Genomic DNA, 24,610 nt, shown 5'->3' with positions numbered 1-24,610 from the left:
TTTCTATACAATGTAGGTATCTACAGTTAGACTTGTTAATACATTTGTTTATATGTTGTTTATATTATTCCAATTATTTTATTAATTATAAGTTATTTAATGAAAATTTAAGAAGTTTTTTTTATAGTTTTATAGTATTGTAATATTGAAGTTACATAACAATAAAATAATAAATTAAATGGAACCTTTTGTAAATAGTGTTATTTCTTCAATGGCAACTGATCTGTGTTAATTCTTTTGGAATTGTGCATTTTTTATTAAATTTGTAACTATATTTTCTCAAAATAATGTATATACTAAAAATAATATGTAATATATCTATAAAATAGTTTTTCATCAATTTTTCATAAAAAAACATGTTTATTATTGTTAATTATTGGAGTAAAAATTACTTGGAAACTCATTTTGCTGTCTAATACGTTTTGAGTGTATCAGGTATATGTAATGGGAGTGTTAAATTTGAATTTAACTCGGAAATATATACAGATTTACAGGATAGAATAGTGGGGTGCATCATAATATTAAGTACTATCAATAATTCTTTGGATAAAATTTAAATTGATATCAACTTCCTGCGTAAATTAGGACAACTAAACGCCTAAGCCTTATGCACGCAGGACAGTATCTGACGAGGACTTAAAATTAAGCAGGTATGTATTAATAGATGTAGGATGTTGATGACCTAAAAACACTAAAATGATAAAATTTGGTTATTTAAATAAGTGAAAAAGTTTAATTTAAAAATAATAATTTTAACTAGATATAGATGTGAGTATTTTAAAATATGAATTGTAATATTAATAGACAACAGTACACATATACATTTTAAGTATTAGGTATTATAAGTAAAAATAAATTAAAAAGTAAAATAGAAATAAAAAAAATTATATTAAAAAATATTCTAATTGATTTTCATATTGCACTGTTACACTGTATAATTAAAATTTGTAATGTTTTCAAACAAAAGACGACAACATCGATCAGTTAATAAGTGTTTGTATGATGAAAAACTTCGCTTGACATCAACGGACGTAATGGGTGCATTACTCGAAGTAGATAATGTCATCAGTACTTGCTTATCGGATTTATTCTATATAATGTTTAATTATAAATATATAATACTCAAATCTCAATAAGTGTGTATGATTGTTGTATGCGTAAAAAAAATTATGTTATGAATGTGTATAACACGCAAGACGCATACCTACGGTAAATGATATTAGTACGCGATAAATTCAATCACAACAAAAACTTCACAATAATAATAATATTATTTTTTTGGATATTTACATATTTTCTTTAAAATCTAAAATTTGAGAAAAATGCTCCCACAATATATAAAAACTACAAAAAATTAAGATAAAAAACAAAATTAAATTAATACTTACATTGGCTACATTCTAAATCAAGGAAACACGAAACAAATTTTTAGCTAAGATAGCAATGATAGTATTGTTTAACTGTATAAGATCAAAAAAAAAAAAAAAATCATCAACATCATATCATGCATTACGACTAGGTACCCAAATATAAAAACATTTTAATTTATTGATTTAATTATACCATAGTAAATGCATAAAACATAATAGAAGCGACAGTTATCAAAATCCTATTATTCAATGATAAATATTTCAGTTGATCTTGAAATTTCGCCGTAATTCGATATGATATTGTTACTGTAGTTCACGTCAGTGGACGTACCACGTCAACTTTTTTGAAAGGGGAGGATATTCATTTTTGACTTGTCATAGACCCTACATTTGTTTCATGTATATAATGAACCATTACAAAAAATCCAAAGGGGGGGGGATATGACACCCTGAGCACGCCACTGGGTAACGTCATTTTAAATCCGTATTAAAACATGTCTTATGATAATGTCGAGCCTCCGGCAACATAAAAACAAATAGATTAGCGGTTCGACCGTCTCTTCTATTATGTTCTATGATTATAACTAGATCCTTTACTTTGGAGACTCGATTTAAGAGTGATCTATTAAGTCATGTGTGAGTCATTATAGGCATAAATGTTATCAACGAGAATCCATGATCTAGATTCTAGATAAATATTATACGCACGTGGTAATAGGCTATAACATTTTTGGGTATATAACGATATTTTACCTTGGATGTGGGGGTACAATTGCGAATACAAGTTTAGATACACATTTAGGAAACTAAAAATGAATACAACGTTTGGATACATCGTATTACTTTTGAAATAATACTACGTTTGGTCCGGTTTGGGTTGTTAAGCGATAAATGGACACAGTGAAATTATCATCTGAAACGACCTTACTACTATATTATCTAAAATTCTGAAAATTGAGGATGACACGAAACTTCTCCAACGTGGAAAATAAGTTAAAAGAATTTAAAATAAATAGATTGAGTTCGAACAAAGAATCTGCTGTCTTAAGGAAAGATGAGTGACATTAGTGACGTGCAGTCCTTCACAGATGAAATGGATTGGCTATTTGGACAATGCTGGCTATTTAATTAAACACAACGAATTTTAACTAGTTTAAAAAACCTATTTATATTATTTTATATGATTATTTTGATTATTTTCTTATTACACAATTATCGATTTTTTTTATTCATGATGACTATAACGTATAAAGGGTATCTAATAATCGCGCATGCCTTATGCAATTGTACATAAATACATAAATGTCATGAATATAATTAATTAGTATGTAATTTGTAACTTATAAGTTTTAAGTTAATCGTAAAATAAATTCGGTGAAATGAAACTTAAGCATTTAAATTATTTTTTATGAACTGTAACATTTAAAAAATAAGAACTGCACATTTTATGCACAACTGCACGTTAGCGCAAGCTCTAAGATATGTAGTGTGTAACTTTATTTTTATATAGCTATTAGTATTAAACTATGATAGCTCAACAATTACAAAAGACGAATTTAAATTAATCGTTCGTTATTTTATTTAGGTATTTTTTGATTTTAGATATATTTCACGAGTTCATGACATCAATAATCAATATTATAATAATAATATAATGCTATAATAAGGAAACGGCGCACTGGATAGGCTATTCAGCTGCACCACGGTCGTGGGTTCATTTTCCATGTTACGTCTTAATTATTATGGTTTGTTCATACTAATCAGTTAGGTATGTAATTGTTTTATATTATTTATTTACCACCTAATTGATTCCGTGGACAAATTAAATAATAAAAGTGGATTTTTGGATTTCCTCGTCTTGAACTCTGTTAAATGTAAACTATATATCTACATATTTTTAACACAGTAATTTGGTTGGTTTTGAGTTTTGACCAAATATCAAATACATGTAAACATTTTTTTTTTTTTTAATTGTAATAACTATTTTATTTTCTGTAACTGATGGCATCCGAATAATCTACATAAACTATTCTTATATGTCTATGCCGCATAGACATATTATACGAATGGTTTTTCGCGAGCTAACAAATCCCTGTATGAGTTCTTATTTAAAATTACTTAAAAACTTTGCTTCAAGGTGCACACCCTCGAGTATAGGATTAACTATCGACCTTTGTACCAAATTTAGAACCACGAATACGATTGATTTGAACGTGGATAGATTACTAATAGGACCAACCTTGGTTTTTTGCCGTCCTACATAGCAAATATTATTTACGCCACTTTTGGGTGTAGAAAAATAAACGTAATAAAAATATCTGAGCAAATGGGTTACACTGCTGTACATTACGTGTCAAATGGCTTACTGTAATTTTTGTGTTAATTTGAATTCAATGATTTATCATAACAGTTGTATACGATAAATGATTTTAAGTAGAAATATAGTCTATCGGCATATTTTATGATAATTTGTTTTTTGATATAGATTTTAAAAGTCATTAACTTTACTATAAATATTACGGTAGGTCAAGGGCGGCCGCAAGGGAAGGGGGCAGGTAGGGGACAACTCCCCCTGGTTTTCCTGCTAGTTAAAATAATTATATCCAAATTAAATATTCTAAAATCCCAAAAATTATTATTGGTACCAAGGTGTATTGATATTTGATATAGTTAATATATAGTCGGTAGGAAAATATTTCTCTTTTTTTTTTAAAGATTGTGAATTTTATCCAACTTTGAAGAGATTTATTATTATTTATATGACTATTCCACCAACAACTTGTAGTATAGAAAGGACATTCAGCAAATTACGTCGTATTAAAACCTGGTTACGTTCAACAATGTGTGAGAACCGTTTATCCGGATTATGTATGTTAAGTTTACGTAGAAAAAAAATCGAAGAACTTAATTTATCTGAAAAAGTTACTAATGAATTTGAAAAAATAAAATAAAATTATAATTTGTGTTAAATTAGTTAATGTAGTTACTATACGTCTATAAGTGTAAAATATAATATTAATTATTATATTACCTTTAAACATTTTTTATAAATAAACCTAATACATAATACATTAATAGAAGTGTTTGATTATGAATAACAATTAAAGCTATCCCTAAGGCCGTAACTGAAAAACAATTTCGGGGGTCCAACATTTTTTTAAAATATAAATGGTGAAAATTTTTAGTCATTAAAGTATATTTACCACTAAAATATTTCCACTGTTAAAAATGTCGGGGGTGGTGGACCCCTTGGATCCCGCCTCAGACACGGCTTTGGCTATCCCCTCTGAAATTTGACCTGCGGACACCCTTGCGGTAGTTGATGTAATTTTTCCAAATAAATACATTCATTATATTATTAGTATTTAGTTATAATGATATATATTTATATTTTATACTATATTAATATATTACCGTTATTAGGTTTTTAATCTATAACATCATAATATACTTAACTACCGTAAAAGAGTGCGAATAATTTCATATTATAAACGGATATGATAACTTAAATTTAACGACATATTTTAAAGATGTTTATAATGAAGTAAATAAAACTTCAAACGATTATAAAGAAATAATGTGACTTCCCGTGAACGTTTTATTTTTGTTAAATGTAGAAAAACTAATACAAACTAGAAATCATTGCTATGGTTATGACGGACTTGTTGAAATCTTTCTTCGAGAGAGAATTGATTGCTGTGTCTAAAAGTATATAAAGTAATTAAGTATAATATAACTGTACCAAATTAATTAGGAATTTAATTTTAAAATAAATCACGGGTTTATCGGATCGTTCATAAGAAAAAAATACAGTATTTCTTGTTCGTGAGGGGTATTTGAAATTGTCCGTTCTTTAACTAGTACCTAGGTGGTAGGCGTACTAATTGTGATTACATATATTCAATAAGATTGCTTTTTATTAATATAGGTTAATATTACAACATTGATTGTAGTAGGTATCTGCTATTCTACCGTAAAAACAAGTTTAATACACCAATAGAGCGCGACACTCAATGTATTTTTGTATGGTTACATTTTATATTAACAATAATATTATGTTCTCTGCATATTATAATAAGCTCAAATTGTTGATATTAAGCTTGTTGTAAGAAATCATTATTATAGGTAACGTTACATTTCAAACTTATATAAACTTTAGATATGTACATGCATGTATTTGAGGGGGGAGGGGATAAAGGGTTTAAATGCTTAATCGATGAACTCTTGTGTAGTAAGCAGTTACCTAGATAAAACAATCGTATTTTTGACCTTATCTAGATAAATTACATGATTGGTAACTAACTGCCATCTAAGATAGAAGACTTCGTCAACTAAACGAATTTATCAAGACTGTTCACGCGACGCAGTCTGAAAAATACACGAACATCATATTTTCCGATAATATTTTTTAAAATTGTTTTTGAAATCAATTATGCGTATGCATTTAGGTACTTAAAATTATTATTGTCGCCACGTGCACCACTTATAAGAAATTAATAATAATTGACATTTGTATTGTTGGTCCTCGTCAACAGATAAGCTTTATACAATAATATGAAATGTATTAAATAATCCAAGTCTGAGGTCTAAGAATAACTTGATAGTACTGGGAATAATGGTATTATTATAATTTAAAAACACCAATAACTAATAAGAATAAACCACCAGGTCCACTCTCCACTGCCCAACAACCTTTCACATTAAGAATAAAATCGATTTTATCTGTATTTATAGCTAGACATAATTTAATTTATCATTATCTATCTCTATCTAGATATACTTTGAGTTCATACATCTTATCTACACCTAGATACAAACCAAATAACTAAGCGCAACACTAGTAGTTATTTCGATTTGTATATTTACGTCATCAGAGAAATATTTCAAAATTGCTATTGTTACCAAGTTATTTTAATTGTAATATTTTTTATGATGATTTACTAGGAATCACAATTTTACTGTTAAACATATTATTTTAAATGTTGTTATTATGTAATATTTAACCTACATAAGTTTATTTATAGATATTTAAAGTTCAAATTTGGACAAAATTACATATTTTAATGATGAATAATGATATTAAGCCACAGAGGACCCATATGAGTTGCTTCCGTCTAACAAGTATATACCTTACATACCAAATTTACGCTCAGTAGATCACGTTTTGCTCCGTTAGTTTAAAGATTAGAATGAATCGACCTATTTTTAAAATTGATGGTAAGAACATTATCTCTGTACACATGTTGGTTTTTTACGGTTGTTTAATTTTTTTAGCGAGTTATGCGTATAGAATATAGCGTAAATTAAAAATGCTCATAATAACACACTTAAAACTAGCGTCCTTTTAATTATTTTGTCATGTTTCAAAAACATTATTCGTTGGGTCTAATAATTTCTACTTATATTATGAATACAGCTATAATTTGTAATGATATTTTTCAAATATTTAGATTCATTTTAAGATATTATATACCTTTAATATGCATCTACTATGAAGCCATTCGCACTGATTTATACAACGAAGTGGTATTAACACAAGTACACAACAGTTAACAACAATAATATAATATGATATAAATAATAATAGTCTTTAAACAAATAATAATATTATTAATATCAGTATAAAATATTGAACGTATGATACATATTGATAAAACAAATTAAAAATAACGTACACATATATAATTGAATACACCTAAATATAAAATAATAAAATAAGTATTATTTTTTTTGTTTAATATAAATATGTATTATTATAATAATTAAATGCAGGGGTTAAAGTGAGAGGGAAAACGCAGGGGGACTCAGCACCCTACCTCTAATAGTATTTAAAAATCGTCTCTTTTAACACATTATTCGTAAGGTATGCCGGGACGCTCCAATTATAATCAAACGTTTATCAATATAATTCAGAATTCTTTTAATTTTGGTTTTGATATATTTATTTTTATCAAATCTATCCAATAAATAAATTATGGACTATCTAATATATGTGTAAAAATAATTGTTGTGTAATGTTTACTTTTTAGTTATTTAAATAATTTGTTTAAAATAAGTTACCGGTAACAGATAAGTCAAATTATGTAAAATTATTTTTAATGAATATAAGAGTTTTTAATGATATAAATATTTTTTGTCTGGGTGATTTCTATAGTTTTATTAAAAGACAAACACTACTTACAACTTTTTATCACGAGAAAAAATATTTTCTTTCAAAATATTAAATTTGTATAAAACATTAATCATTCTTAAAAATGTAGTATTATTTGTGATTTAAATTTTTCATGAAATAAATTACAATTTTGATTATTCAGGGTTAAAAGTGGATGAGTAATGAGTATGCTACAAAATTACTGTTTATACATTACATATACTATATATGCATTGGAAATTATATATACAATGATATATTATGGAACGCTTAAAACTATGGAGACATTATTCCCCCTTGGGATTTTTTCCCATTTAAAGCCCTGATTAAATGGTAATAATGTAATAAATAAAATGTTTTCGGAAAAAATTAAATCATCTTACCTGCTAATAATAAAATAAATTACTTTAATGGCTTTTAAAAACAAAAAAAAACATATCGTGAAAATATATACTTTTTAATGAAATAGACCGACAGATCGTCTCTGCTCAGAATTGTTTTTCGTATACAATTGACATCATTAAATTAAAATTTAAAATATAAAATATTTTAAAAAAATTTACTTTATTGTACTATTTAAATAATATTCTGTGGCCACATGCGCTTTTTTTCTTCGAGTAGGAACTATACCCATTTTTGTTATTAACTGTTGAATAGGTATATGGTTGTATTTAAAATTGTGATGCATTTTAAATCTGTACCAGTCGTTTTTAAGTTTTTAAACTTTATCTATTACGAGGACATCCACATTGTGTTTTCTCTGTCTAACTAAGTGTAAAACATTGCGAGCCCATTTCTCTTTTGCAGTTCCAATTTTGTTTACGAAACATTAATAATAGAGTGAATTGACCTATTATCAAACTTAAAGGTAAGTCAGGTAAGAACATTATTCTATTTTCTTGTTAGTTTTTACGGTGTTTTAATTATTAAGTGAGTTACAAAAACTTTTAAATTAATATTTTACATATTCATAACTTGTTTAAAAATTAAATGATGTCTTTGCGATAATAGTTTTACACATAAAATATAAAACACAATAATATACTATACAGACAAAATAATATAGAATATTAGAACAGTATATCTTTACTTAGTATACTAACGGAAATCTAATCACTCGTTTGGTTTTAAAATATAACAAACCACCCCAATTCTTGTTGGTCATTAGGATTTGGATGAATACATTTTATAATTCATCTGCTTACGTTGCCTTATCGATGACCAGATGAAATTATAGTATATACAGTCGTCAATATTATACTTTAATCTATCTAATATTAGGTACGCATTTTAATATTTACATAGTACAACAATTTACTATAGTTCTTGCAATCGGTATCTTTGGAAAGATGGTCCGTGACGTATCTTACCTTTCGTTACATATGTAAACTATGTATAGGATGAGTTACCAAGCGCAATGACCTCCAATTTCCCATTAAATAATAAATTTATTCAAATTTTGATGTTTGAAATTTTTTGTATCACCGAAGGAGTGTCTTGTGGACAAACAGGAAACTTTTGTTTTTCAAATTAAACCCAGCGAGAATCCTTTTTTACTGTATTTACCTAATTTAAAATTCAAATTAATAGTTTTGCAGTGATTAAAATATTTACACTAAGTATAAAAAGTCCTTAAAATGGTTTTACAGAAATATAAAATAGATGTAATATTGAATCTAGTGTTTATTATACTTCCATGCACCATTTTTATACTGATAGTTTAATATGGATTAACATAATTTTCAAGTCACTATAGCCGCTTCATATCTTTCAAACTCATTATTGTGGACCTATAATATACTTATTGCACAAAGTTAAATAATTCAAAAACTACTCGTTTGAATTTTGCTTCGGATATTTACGGAAAAATGATCCATTAAATAATTTACAGTAGAAAAGAAGGCTATAATTAATTTGAAAAACGGAAGATTATTTCTACATAACACTTCCCTTGGGTATTACAAAAAAATTACTTGAATTTAGTATTCAAGTTTATTCGAAAGTTCCAAAAACCAGTTTTTGAATAACTGCATTATTGAAGGGAAATGTGAATTGTCACGGTTGACGAATCGCCTCGTATAAATGCACTTACGACAATTTAATATCATACGCAGACTTATAGACGCCAATAACGGACAAAATAATAATATAAATGCATACCTATACACAATGTCAAATGGTGTCCGAGGCGATGAATAATCATAATGGTAATAACGAACTGGTATTCATCAGAACGACGACGACGGTCGGTGACTGTCGGTGTGTATAAGAACGAATGTAGTAGGTCTATTATATAGATACAGTCAAGACGGTGGCGGCGGTTCGGTAAAAAAAAAAAAAAAAAAATGAAATATAATATTATAATGTACTTACGGGAGACAGCACAGCAGTGGCGGCGGCATTGGTCCTGTGCGCCTCTTGTCGTGTGGTGATTTTTTTTTTCCACGATAAAACGACCGACAGACCGTTGATTGATGGCCACGGCCAATCGTGACCGGCAACGGTAATATATCGGTAACGCTGCAGGAGACGCTCTATTGGGACGACGTATGTATAATATAATGACGACGACTTTTGTACTTATATGCATTGCACACACACACACACACACACGCGCGCGCGTGTCCCGTGCATATTCATGTATATAAATACGAATATACACGAGATATAGTCGTACCTACAACATAATATATATAATATAAAATATGTGAAGTGCCGGAGACGTGATGGTGTAGGGAAAAAACAAATTACGCCATTGGTTATTAATAGGTCTGGTGCGTGTAATGCGTGTGCGTGTGCGTGTGTGTGCGTGTGTGTGTGTGTATTGTATACGTTACCTATATATGTGTATATAATAATAATATTATGCAGAGCGATCGACCGGTGCGATTTGTGTGTCCAATACTACAGTGGCGGCAGCGCGGTGGTACGGTACGTCGCGGTATATCTATATAATTTTGAGATGAGAATGTGTGTGATTATTGGTCGTGAACAACTGTAAAATACGTGTAGGTACCCGTGTAGAATTCGTTTCGTCTTCACAACATTAGGTATAATAGAAAATATGGCCAGACTATAATAAAAAGATATAATTAATTATATGCCGAAAGTGTAATGACAAAGCACGTAAAATGATATGAAGTTCTTACTCTTGCTCATCACAAGTGCCGAGTGGATACTGAACGACGGGTATTTCAGCAGAGCCCGTATAACATTAAACTTATATATTTACGGAATAAGATATTCCTATTAACGCCTTTATAGACCCATATGTCTATATAATAGCGCTTTTATTATTGATATTTTGTTTATACAAACAAAATATTGGAGGGGTTTTCCATCACATAACCACAAACACTTCATTAATTATATTAAATTTTTAAGTAGGTATTAAGTAAATTTTAGTTGTGCGGAAAAATTGAATTTATTGTTTTGTTTTATACACAACACTGTCATTGGTAACTGAGAAAGTGAGAATTATATGAGTATAGGCGATTAATCACAAGCATGACGTGTTATCTCAGTCTCTTAAACGCTCAAAGTAGCAAATTCGTCTTCAACAGAATCGATTTTGCGTAGTTATTAACGTGGCAAGGCTTGAGATTGATAACATGATTTTTGAAAACTGATTATTGGAATATCCCTACTTGTCTTTTCATCAAGTCGATTTTCGATATTCAAATTTATCGTTGAAATATTGATAATCTAACATTATATTATGCTCGTAATGTACATTATATATATATATACAAACAATATGTAAAGAATAATAAATGAACCTACTCATGAATACATGATTCGGAGTAATTAGTATTGTTGTATCTGTGTTAGGTATTTATGCTTATTTATAATAGCTGCAATGTAATAATTCATTAGTTATGAAAAAAATATATTTATTCTATACTTTTACGAACGTTTTTATTTATATTCATCAAGACGTAAGACGTAAAAGACGTTTTAAAAATAATCATCGTTTATTGATGAATCCAGATGATTAATCATAAGCTATATTTTATAAAATATAAACAGATATTATTTTTTTTAATAAAAGTTAAACAAAAATATATTATCAAATTGATTAATTTATAATTTATATCCTTAATTATAACAATTGAAATATTAAAAATATAATTTAATAGATAAATATAACTACGGGTGTAAATTAGTTTTTTAATGATTAATGGAAAATCATTTCTATATTGTAATAATAATTTATAATTTTGCACAATGATCATTTAACGTTGGAACTGTTTGTCCCAATTTGTTTATTTATTTTATTTTTATTATTATTTTTATATGTTTTTAATTCCTTCTTTTGTCGTCGAGTGCATGAGCGCGATAACTTATTAATTACAACTAACTTCTAGTTTGTCAATAAGCACAATAGGTCATAAGATTATTAAGATTTCTATATTTACATAAGAAAAATCCACAAATGGCAAAATACGTTCATATTATTATAAATTATGTTAAAAATATTAAAATTGGTAAGAATAATCAATCTGTGTTAATTATTCAATATATTAGTCACTTATAAGAACACAGGATAGCAATCCCTCAGTGACTACTAGTGGAGTCAAACGAACTAAAATATTTTAATATTCTAAATCCTTTCTGTTTATATTCTTGTGTAAAAATTTTTACTACAAAAATAAATTTATAAGATATAGTAGGTTGATATTAATAACAATTATTATTGCGAACATAATAGATGAAACAGTTAGGAAAACAACGATAGAGGATTAATATATTTGTTTTTTGTTTTTTATATATATAACTATAATAATATATAATACCTACATAAAAAATGAAAACAATTTCAAACATAATATTACAGTTTAATATGTATAGTTATAAATAAAAGTTATTAGATTATGTTGTGCTGTATACATATTTTTAAATTTTTTTTATAGATTGGTACCTAATTGTATACTTCATAACTGTATCGTCATTTAAAACTTTGGTCAGTCTCGTATAGTCGTATAATAACCAATGATGCATCAGTCATATGGATATCATTATTAACATGCGTGTGTGTAGTGAGTTTTTAATATTTTTAATATTATTTGCATCTGAATACCGGGTACGTGACCAATGATAAAGTATTAGAAATATTTTCGTCAATAACCAGGCAAATACAATATTATACCTTTTCCAGTGGTGTACTGGTGTAGTGGTGTGAGTCACACCGTGTGACACTTATTTGTATGATAGTATTAATGATAAATAGCTATGCAACGTGGACGATAATAATGCTATTTTAACTTCAAAGTTCGGTTCATAGTAAACTTCATAGTCCATATATATTTATAATATAAGATTCATGTATAGTTCTTCTAGAGATACACATTGTATGTTATATTCAATAGTCGATATATATATATATTATATTATTATAGATCGGTATTGTTACTTGTTGTTCATCTCCCGCGGTCGGGTTAAGAGGTCGCGAGCCGCCACCGAGTGTCAGACGACTGACGAGCTGTATCGTACAATAATAATAATAATAATAATAATAATATGATAGGTATACCTCAACCGCGATCGTCGTTTTCGTTGTCGTAGTCATTTCTATACATAATCATCATCGTTGGCATACATACGAATATTACATGAGTATTAATATGTATTATGCTATTACAATATTCTCAGTTATATAGGATCATTAAAGTATACAGGATGATTCCCCAAACATTCCCTTTTTTTCAATATTTATGTTACTCAAAATCTGATTTTTTTAATAAACCTAATTAAATATCATATTTTAAAATTTTTGAAATTGTATTATAGCATCTTAGGAGTGTCCCGTTGAGACATAATCTTTTGTTTTACAGATGAGAAGTCTTTTTTTCTACTGTAAATTATTTAGTGGATAATTTTTCTGAACATTTTGACGTACCAATATCAAAATTCAAATGAGTAGTTTTTAAGTTATTTAACTTTGTACATTATTTAGGACAATATAGGTCCACGGTAATAAATTTGAAGTTTATGAGGAAGCTATGGTGACTTGAAAATGTATTAATTTATACTAATATATAAACATTTGTAATTTGTAAAATGTTTCTAAGTAACCAAGTATAATAAACACTATAATCCAATATTGAATTCATTATTATTATTATTTTTAAACCACTTTTGAGGGCTTTTATCCTCAATAAAAAAATTTCAATAACTAAGAAACAGTTTATTCAAACGTTTGAATTAGTTACAATAAACAGTTTACAATAAAAAAGGAGGGGTTTTCTTTTGAAAAACAGAAGATTTATCACTACAGGACACTCCTTAAAAAGTATAAAAAATCTCAAGAATTTAATTAATTAATTATTAAATGAAAAACGGGGTGATGATAAGCATGCTTGATGAATCATACTGTATACTGTTGCTGTAGATTGGCGAGAAACATATTGATATACGCGTTGTACATAAACACACAATTGTAACAATAACGATATATTATCGAGTGAGAGATTATATTTTATAATATAGAATTATTGCGGTACGTACATAGTCGTTATTTCTATCGTGCGCCGTGAGGCCTATGTATTGTATATAATATGTACAATTCTATTCTATGTACCGTGATGACCAATGTATGATTCACACCAATTACAGTCGTATACAAAATATTTAAATATGTAGGCAATTTAAATTTTTTCGTTTAATTTAAAAACTGTGATATTGTAGTTTATACCAACTATTTGTATAGGCTGTAGTGTGTATAGCGTGAAAGACTGCACCCGTCTTAGACACGGTGTATAAAACTCAGAAATAAGATTTTTTTTTTTTAAAATGTAAATTCATTATCAATTCACGTCATCTTTAACAACGTCCAAAAAATGCACGAAATCACGAATATTGAGAAACAATTTGTAACTATAGTATTATACATGAAAACCTATGAAAGAAAAAATATATTCATGATAATTACTGTTCTGTTGTTTTATCAACCATAGTAGGTATTTGCTTTTTACTGCAATATAAATAAGCTCCCAAGCCTCTGCCATACCTGTTTTATTGAACTGGCAACTGTACATGGTTATATTTGTATTAGTTTTGTTTACAATATTTATATTTGTTTTTAAAATTGTTCGACTTTTAATTGGTTACAAAATAAACAAATAAATATTATGTTTAAAAATTGTTTTCTTTTGAGAAGACTAAGTTCACATGCAATTTATATTTTTAAATATTTTTTATCCTTATAATTTTTTAAGGTTTTTAATTTTTTGAAAAACAACATAGTGTTTTAATTTCATATTCCAAAGCAGAATAATTTTCTGAGTATTTTGATACATAAAATTTGAATTTAGGGTGAGTAGTTTATGAGTTATACTTATTTAAATTTTTGATAAGTGGAGTAGTGGACAAACATTTTGCAAAGTACCACTCCACTGCGCGCAACTAAACTTTAAATACATATAACTCATAAACTACTCGCCCTAAATTCGATTTTTATGTATAAAAATACTCAAAAAGTTATTCTGCTTTGGAATATGAAATTAAAAATCTGTTGTCATTCAAAAAAGTAAAAAACTTAAAAATTATAAGGATAAAAAATATTTAAAAATATGATTTTTTAACAATTTGAAACTATGTAAAAAAATATTTTCAAAAACATTAATACTTTTTAAAATAATGAGTGTTGTTTGATAAAAGAATCACTCTGTATATATATTTTGATCAGTTTTAAATTACGAACTTAAAATTTAAAAATGTGTACATATTCAAATTCTTCAAATTCTTTTGTGATGGATCTAGTAATATAAAAATAGACTAGAAACTAAATGTTCATCAAAAGGTTAAAAATAATATTAATATATTTATATATTGAACTAGCTGAATAACCCGGCTTCGCTCGTGTTTAATAATCGATTCGTATATAAATTGGGTTTTTTTATTATAGTTAAAATATTTAAAGCCTAGCCATGTGATATGTAATTATATTTATAATTTAACTTAGTTTATGATACTTATAACTGAAATGATAAATACAATTAAATTTGAAATAATAAGAGTGATTTGCTCGTAGGGGTAATTTGAACTGTAAAAAAAAAATTGGAAAAAAGTTAAATTGTGTCGTCATAAAATTGGAACATAAAAAGGCCTGTTCTTCTTTTATATTTATATATACAAGGATGTAGAATATGATTCTGAATAGATGTATACATTTTTTGATTAACGTTTATTTATATTTTGTATTAAGGATTCTAATACAGTTGATAAATATTAAATATGAAGTACCTAAATTATAGCTGTATTGTATTATTTGAATCCATTCCGTTCCTACCCTAAAGGGGCATTGAAGTTTTTTTCTTTTCTTAAATAAACGTTTACGTTTAATTCCATACAAGATTATCTTAAAATCCGAATCCAATCAATTAAGTCTAGCGTTAAATATTTTTATATTTATCTCTAAAGAATGGAAAAATTTAATAATTGTGTCTATGTATAAATGTTTTATTTCTAATTTTTAAAATGTATGTAATACCTTTAACACTTAAATTACTATTATAACATTTATTGTAATAAGCTAAATTAGAAAACGAGTGTGGTACCATGAGCGTTATTTCAAAATTGTTAAATTGTTTCAATTTGTACTAAAAAGGGTGGTTATTATTTTAAAAAGAAGTATGTATCGCCGCAAACAAAGGATATACCTTAAACGGTAAAAAAAAAAAAAAAATATTTGAAAACAATACTTTTATTAAATGCATTAGCTTAAAGATAAGAAAGACTAGAGAGAGGTTAGCATACTTATCAAATTGTCTTTTACAATTCTTTTTTATGTAAAATCAATGCATGTAAGCTCAAAAAATTGGTCGATACGATTATCTTTAAGAATTATAACATATACTAGATTTGTCATTTTCGGTAAAGAATATATTCATATTTTTTCGGTCTTACGATTCAGTCTATCATCACTTTCGGTTTGACCATCAATGCGTTTTAATATCATATACACGCATAAAAAAAAAAATAAATAAATAAAACTCTTTACCCTAAGTACCATTGCGGTAAAGGAAACCGTAAAAGGCCCACATGCTATATAATATAATGCTGTAGCGTGGTGGCTAAAGTATATTACGCGCGTATAATATATATATATATATACGTTTTATTATTAGTGATTTACAATATATAAAGATCGGCAGAAAACGTGCAATAGGGTCGTTGTTGTGGTGTATTATGAGTGTGTGTATATATATAATTGTGTGTGTGTGTGTGTGTGTGTGTATACATAGTGAAAAATAGAGGTGTATTGGGAGTAATAGAATCAAACAGTTGATCGAGTGGCCACGATTGATATATATATGAGGTTATGTGGTATTGTCATATATTCCGCTCCCCTTATATACCTTATATTTTTCGCTTTCTGCCCATTCTTTCTTTCGCCATCTCTGTCCTATACGCACCACTGTTGTAACTAGGGCACCTTTGGGAAATTCATACGAGTTTTTCCCGTGTACAAGGGACAGAAATGAATTACAGCTCACCAAGTACAAGCTTTACCGCTTTGCCACTTTTAACCACCGACAACAGTACTCACCCCACGCCGAAGAGTCAAGAAAATGCTCTACTCTTCATAACCATAGACGATTCAATATTAAGCTAACGAGTTGAAGTACACTTGCTTTGGAAAGACAACGCTTCTTGTCTTCTTGGAATTTTCTCCGAACTTTATAGCTACGTCCGCGTATTAGTCCATTGGCCTATCTAGTTGTATGTATGTAAATCGTACAAAAATATATATAAAAAGTTTTTACATTATATTTTTACGTATATTTATGTTGAGTTTGTATTTCTAATTTTTAGGCTTTCGATTAACGGACACGACACTTCACGTTGAGTGGTTTCGAAATAATATATGGATAGGTTACCTTAATTCTATTCAACGATCAATTATAATTTTTTGAAATTTATTATCAAATGATTAATATATACTCATCGTATTTATTATGAAAAATATTTATGAAAAAAAAAAAACAGTAGCCATAAACTATAGTCGATACCCAATAGGCACTGAGAAAACTTTTGTCGACAGGTCGCTTCGAATCCTGATCTACGCTCTTTATTGTTTAAAATCTCAGTTATTTTCAAATTAAATTTAGATCTTATATGTGTTTATTACATACCTATTGTTCATCGATTGTATGATAGGTTAGGTAAAAATAAGTTAGGGTAGGTAATACCTTATGTATATTTAAGTTTAATTTTTTCTATGTAAAATATTGTCACCCTAGTAGTTATCCATGTTTCAGAATTTTAAATTACTTCTATAATATTTTTATTTATTAATGTAAAGTTCAAATCTTTTAAAATGTTTATTGCAGAAAATTTAAATACCAAAATAGTTCATATATGTACGAATACTTACAGTGAAATCTTCCTTAACGAAATCTCTAAATAGCAAATGCTTCCTAATAGTGGACATTTTTAAGAATTAACTACATTCTTCAAATTCAATGGTGAATAATATTTCATCGACCTAGTTAGGTATTTAGAGGTTAGATTGTGTATGTGCTAGAAATGAACTAACAGTAAATCGTAAAGTTTCGTATATTAGAACTTCGGATGCGATTATATTATAGTTTCGTGGAAAGTTGCGTCAGAATAGGGCGATTGACTATAAGAGGAAGCAGTACGTATACACAAACAAACACACGTATACTATAGACATAAATAGTATATAGTAATAAACGTTGTACAGTGGTCGGTGGGGGGGGAGTAATGCGAATTGATAATATAGAGAGAAAGAATGTCCCATCCAATAATCAGCAGACCGACGGCCGGACAGCTTTTACCCTCTTAAAATCGCTTGGCCAAAAGTTTTTTTTACGCTCATAAATCATGATTAACAGCAAACGTATCTGTGGGAACGTAAAATGGGGATACAATTATTATTATTATTATTACAGCGTGGCGCACATAAAACACAAATACAATATTGTATAATGCTGCGGTCCGTCAGACTGCTCTGTCCCGAGTAGAAGACTAAATATATATTAGTTCGAAAGTCGACAAAATAATATTTTATAAGTCGTTTAGTCAGTGAGTGACGTGATTTTTATGAGACATTAAAATTTAATCAAAAACTACACCGCTGTCTTTTTGGACACTTGTCGCGGACGGGACGTTTGAATTTACAAAAGTTTTCGATATTAATTTTCAAAATAAATAATATAGTGGAGCTGATATATAAATTGTGTCATACTCAATTTATTTAAAAGTACAAGCTTGAAGTGTGGTTATTCTTTTAGAGTCCAACGAGTATTAAATTTGTAGGCTATAAAAACAAATACAAATGTTATAAAGGAATACAATTACACAAATACTAATATAATATTACGCAATCGGTTTAAGACACTTAAAAATTATTTGTCCGGGACTAATTTCATGGAATTGGACGCGTTTACTGTCAGTTACTGTCATGATATAAAAAAATTCTTTCGGGTTTTATATTTTATTTTTTTTTTTTTTGAAATTAAGTGCACAATACCCAGAACACGCACAACTTGAGCGATTACATTATAGTGTACACTAATGGAGAAAAAGGTAACTAATACTAACAAAAAATACTGCGCTCAAATGTATAATATTACTTTGAAATATTGTGCATATATGATGGACACGAGTTTTTTTTTTTTATTTGATACCTATTCTATTTCTATTTTATTCGAAAATTATGGTTGTTCAACAGAGGTATTTTAGTTTAAGGGCACCACCTACCGCCCTAATTGCCCAATTAATGAAATTGCGTGGTTAAACTAAAAAAATGTATTTGAACAGACACCCGCAGCTGTTTTGAAGAGTGTGACTGTAAATAGTTTTTAAATTACGGTTATAGAAAGAGCATAGTTTGTTAAAAAGACGTCACACCCGTATGTGATGTCTCCGTCATATATACACACAACATAGCAAATGTATGTTCAACAAAATCCATTTTATATTGTTAGCTTTAATATTGAAGTAAATTTAACTATTATCTTTCAAACTTAAAGGTAAGAATATTATAAATTTCATAGGCTTTTATTGATATTATAATTTTAAATTAAATTATAGCTGTATACAATTTGCTATTCAATATGCATTTAAGACAAAGACAAAACGATAATTTTTGTTAAGCTAAGCAACGTTGAAATTTTTTCTTTTATGAACTGTTAAAAAAATTATATACCATTTATTATAATTAGGTATGTATATAATTAATAGCTCGCAAAAACTATATAAAGTAGAAAATAAACCAAATTTTGAATCAAAATAAATCCAAACCTTTATTTTAATTTTATTGAAGACTATAATATTATACTTATGAATGAATTAATCATTATTTGAATCTATGTTATATTTCCTAAGGTGTATACGCACTTAGGTACTTCCAAGATAAAACTGTCAAGTCCATTTATTATTTTATAATATCCTTTTAGTACACCATCAAACACCCTATTCCAAGTAAAGTATATTTATCACCACAAATATCTTAGTATTTCGAGCATTAGATGTAGTGACGAATAATTGACAGGTTTATTATATACGTACTTAATACGCTTTTCGTGACATAAAGTTTCCCAAATAATTTCTTTTATGTATATTTCTATGAATGATAAAGATTTCAAAGAAATAAAAGTGTTTATGATAATCATCTGTATATATTTAATACCTTAGCGTGTATACTGTATTGATTATATTTTTTGTAAAAGAACTAGTTAAATTATTGTACACGATTAAATTAATATTACCTATTTGTAATAAATATTATAAAATTAAAATTAAATAAAACTAATATACATTTATTGTTATACATATACTTATATGTATTTTGTTTATTATTATTTTATATTATCATTATGTTCAATTACTTTTAATTTATAATACATACATGATACATACATAGTTTTTGATTTATTTTTATTTTGACAAGTTATCTTGTCTTTTAATATTTTTGTCAATTTTCAGTTTTTAGATTGTTACTTTATTTATTTTAAGAGAAGATCAATTCATTCGTGTTTATTGTAGATCGCATAAATAAATATTTCTTTTAGAAATTATTAGCAAAAATAAAATCTGTCTTATCGAGTTTAGTAGTAAGCTGTAATTCTAATTTAAGTCTATACAGAGTGATTCTTTTATAATTAAATACTCATTATTTTGTCAAGTATTGACTATTTTTCATTTTTTTTTTCAAAATATTTTATTTCATGCTTTTCTCACTGTATGAAATTGGTTATTGTTTTACCCTTTTACTTAATAGTAAAACTACTAAAAACTTTTTATTTTCAAATTGTAACCTTTATTTAAAATGTACTAAATTAATAGTGCTATTTATTTTTACGAATTTTAACAATTTTAACATTCAAATTATTATTTTTCGTTAATTTTTTAGCGAGATATAGCTGTTAAAAGTTAGGCAGTTTTCGGATTTTATAATACTTCTTGTTTCATATAATCATATTAAGTAATAAACTCGATATCGACTATCGACGCTGAACTTAGTACCTGTAGTTACCAACGCTCATAGCAGTAATAACTTGTAGGACGAACACCTAAAAACAGTAAAAGCCTCAAACCATCCATTTTTGAGCAGCTATAACTCACTAATCGTTAAAAGAAAAATAATAATTTTAACGTTAAAATTCATAAAAAAAATAGCCCTACTATTTTATGACATTTTTAAATATAGGTTGCCATTTGAAAATTAAAAGTGATAGTGGTTTCATTATTAGATAAAAAAATAAAAATAAAAATTTCATACAGTTTAAGAAAAGCATAAAACTAAAAACTTTGAAAAAAAAATTGAAAAAAGTCAATACTTGACAAAATAATGAGTGTTTAATAATAAAATCACCCTGTATAATATTATGTTCTTATTTAAAATCTGTTTAAAAATAATTCTCTTTATTCTAATTACTTTGTTAAAAAAACACTGTAAAACTCGTTTACTATATTGAGATTTTTCAAAAATTTCAATAAATAGTTCTTTATGGTTAGTATATATAGGTACTTGTATTTTGTAAACAATGTCATCATGACATTCGTCGTGTCATTTGTGACATTTGTCATACCTAAAAACTATAATATAAATATTTAATGAAAATTGCATATCTCCATATAGTTATTCGTTTTTGAATTACAACAATAAAGCAAAATTAATTTTGTTGAATATTGGACATTGGTGTTGTATTAATGAAATTTTTTTATTTTTTACTAGCCAAAATTCCAACTAGATTCAATTAGCTACCAAAAAACACCCCCGAAGTTGAAGATTGCAGCATTTGTTATGTTCCAAAATGTAATAACAGGGAAAAAACACATTGTTATAAGATCAATACATTTAACGTTAGATTCAGAAACTAAAAAACTAAAATACTAATTATTCCTTCCCCTCAAGTCTCGACAAAACAAAAACAGCCAATTATTTTATCAAATAGTACTTTTAAATAATTATTGATATTATACTCAGAGTGGTTGCGAGGTCCATCAGGGCTTCTGGCAATTTAACATATTTAAGCTTTTCTACATTTTTAACACCCTTCCCACGCACAAACTTTTTATTTGGTTTCAACCTAATATGTTTATGTATATTATGTTTATTTGAATACAAAATACCTTTTAAAAATTTTTTTTTTTTTAAAAGTGTCAACATATTGATGTTTTAACATTATTTAAATTCAAATAATGATTGATAAATAATAAAAACCAATAAATGATAATAGCGAATTCTTAAATACCTTAAAATATTTTCATTTTCATATATGTATAATTAATACAAACCTAAATTAATACTTATTATATTAATATAAGTAAATTAATTTAATTTTATATAGAGACAATAACAAATACTTCACCGTAGATTTTTTTTAGAACTTCCTTTCACAAACTTATAAAATATAATTGATTAAATATATTGAAGTATGAATGGGCACTATCTACCTACCAATAAATATGAATATATTGACGGGTATTGAACATATTGAATTATGAATCTTATTTTTAACTTAAACATGAATCTTATATTTAATAACAATAATACAAAATTGTATGCCGTAAGCATTTTGTAATATTTTAATATTAAATATATTCTTATATTGTGTATTATTGAATGGTATAATCTATCTTGAATATCATATAATTTCCCTGTATTTATGATTTATATTAATTTATAATATAACGATTTTGTGCATATTCTAAATAAAATGTACATTATTAATATTAATAATAAGTAATAACATAGAGATATTAGGCATTTATTTTTATTTTGACTTTTCCTCTTCTATTTTTGTTGCACCTCTGGCCTAGGCCAGTCTCGTCAAGCCCTAACTACACCTATACTTATATACTACATAATATATGTATTATTATGTATACTCTTTTGCGTGGTATATATTATTCTTATTCATGGTACTTCTATATTTCTCCTGTTACTTAGACTGTAATATTATATAATTATAATACCTGCAGTATATACATACTGTTATATTTAAAATTAAAGTAAATTTTTTTTATAAATTCATTAAAAACAGATTGCCTAAATTAGACGGCTTTCTAAAGTTGGTTAATGAGGTTTATGTAAACTGATTTTATTGTTTTATTCATGTGATCGTGTGGTTTTAAGACGTTAACGAACAGATGTTGTACCTAATGAAATTGTTCACACAAAATGAATACCTATAGCTAAGTATTTATTAGTGTATCTACTATATGTATATTGTATATACTATGTATATATAAGTTCGTTTAAACTTTTAAAACTGTCGAAGAAGTTTTATCCGAAGAAGGGAGCCGACGCGTAATCCAGGAGTGAAACTTAAGGAAACCGAGTATAGTCTACAAACGTGTTTTACCTAATTATGTACTACACGGTGAGGAAAATATTCTTCCTTTTTTTTTTACCTTCCAAGCGTTATTATAGTACAAAATACTAAAGTTCGGTAAATGAGCTTCGACGTAGAAAACAAAATGAAGACGGGTCGCACAAACATAATTTATACAGTACGATTTTATAAAATTGAAATAATATTAAATATCGTCAGTGATTTAAATATGTGTATATGTATAATATGTCATATATGAAATAAATCGCTCATCGACGTCAGACCGTCGTCGTTGGCGCCGGATAATGTTTGTCCTCCGCAGATGGTATTATATTTTATGATATATATATGCACAGTGCGCACATTATCCGTTTGTACATACAGTAAAATATACTATACTTATATATGTACCTACTCGTATGTACAGAGTGATTCACTGAGTATGCTTATCCCCATTTTTCATTTAAGGATTGTTCTGTGGACGATACTAATTTCTTTTTTTAAATGAAAATCACTCTTTTTCCTATTGATTCTAAATTAGTTGAATTTAAAAACCTTCTTGATGTTTTTAAATCGATTTTTGAATTAATAGTTTTTGAGCTATTTAACTTTGTACTGTACTTAGATAAAACATCCATTTGTATATTTGGAAGATACTCTGGCATTATTGTGATTTGAAAATTATAGCAGTTGATATTAGTTTATGAATAATGAATAATAAACATCAGATTAAAAATTATATATACTTAATAGTTTTTACAACTTTATACTTTTGAGGACTGTTATCCTCTTAGTATATATATATATTTTACTAATTCAAAAACAGTTAGTTCGAATTTTGATTTACATACATAAACATTTTCGACATTGTTTTCTTCATAATTTACAGTAAAATGGTTAGTTTTAACTTGAAAAATAAGTTTGTGGGGCCACAGAGTACTCATTAAATGGTGTAAAATATTTAAACATTTAAAGTTTGGTATTTATAATAAATTATTTTTAAAAATTTCAAAATCAAAATTTGATTACATCCATTATTATAGAGGAAAAAATTATGATTTGCCAGCTCGGTGAATCACTCTGTAGATACACACACACACACAGTAGACAATATACTAAGCATTAGTAAGACATAGTATAACAGCAGCAGCAGCAGCAGCAGCAGCAGCAGCAGCAGCTTACGTGCGATGTACTAAAGAGATGATATTATTATTGTCTCGTCGATCGTATCGGCGTCGGCGGTCACTGGAGGCAAAGCTGCAGCAGTATGACGTCGT

The sequence above is a fragment of the Rhopalosiphum maidis genome, chromosome 4 (genome assembly GCF_003676215.2).
Source record: "Rhopalosiphum maidis isolate BTI-1 chromosome 4, ASM367621v3, whole genome shotgun sequence".
Lineage (NCBI taxonomy): Eukaryota > Metazoa > Arthropoda > Insecta > Hemiptera > Aphididae > Rhopalosiphum > Rhopalosiphum maidis.
This window is presented reverse-complemented; position numbering follows the sequence as displayed.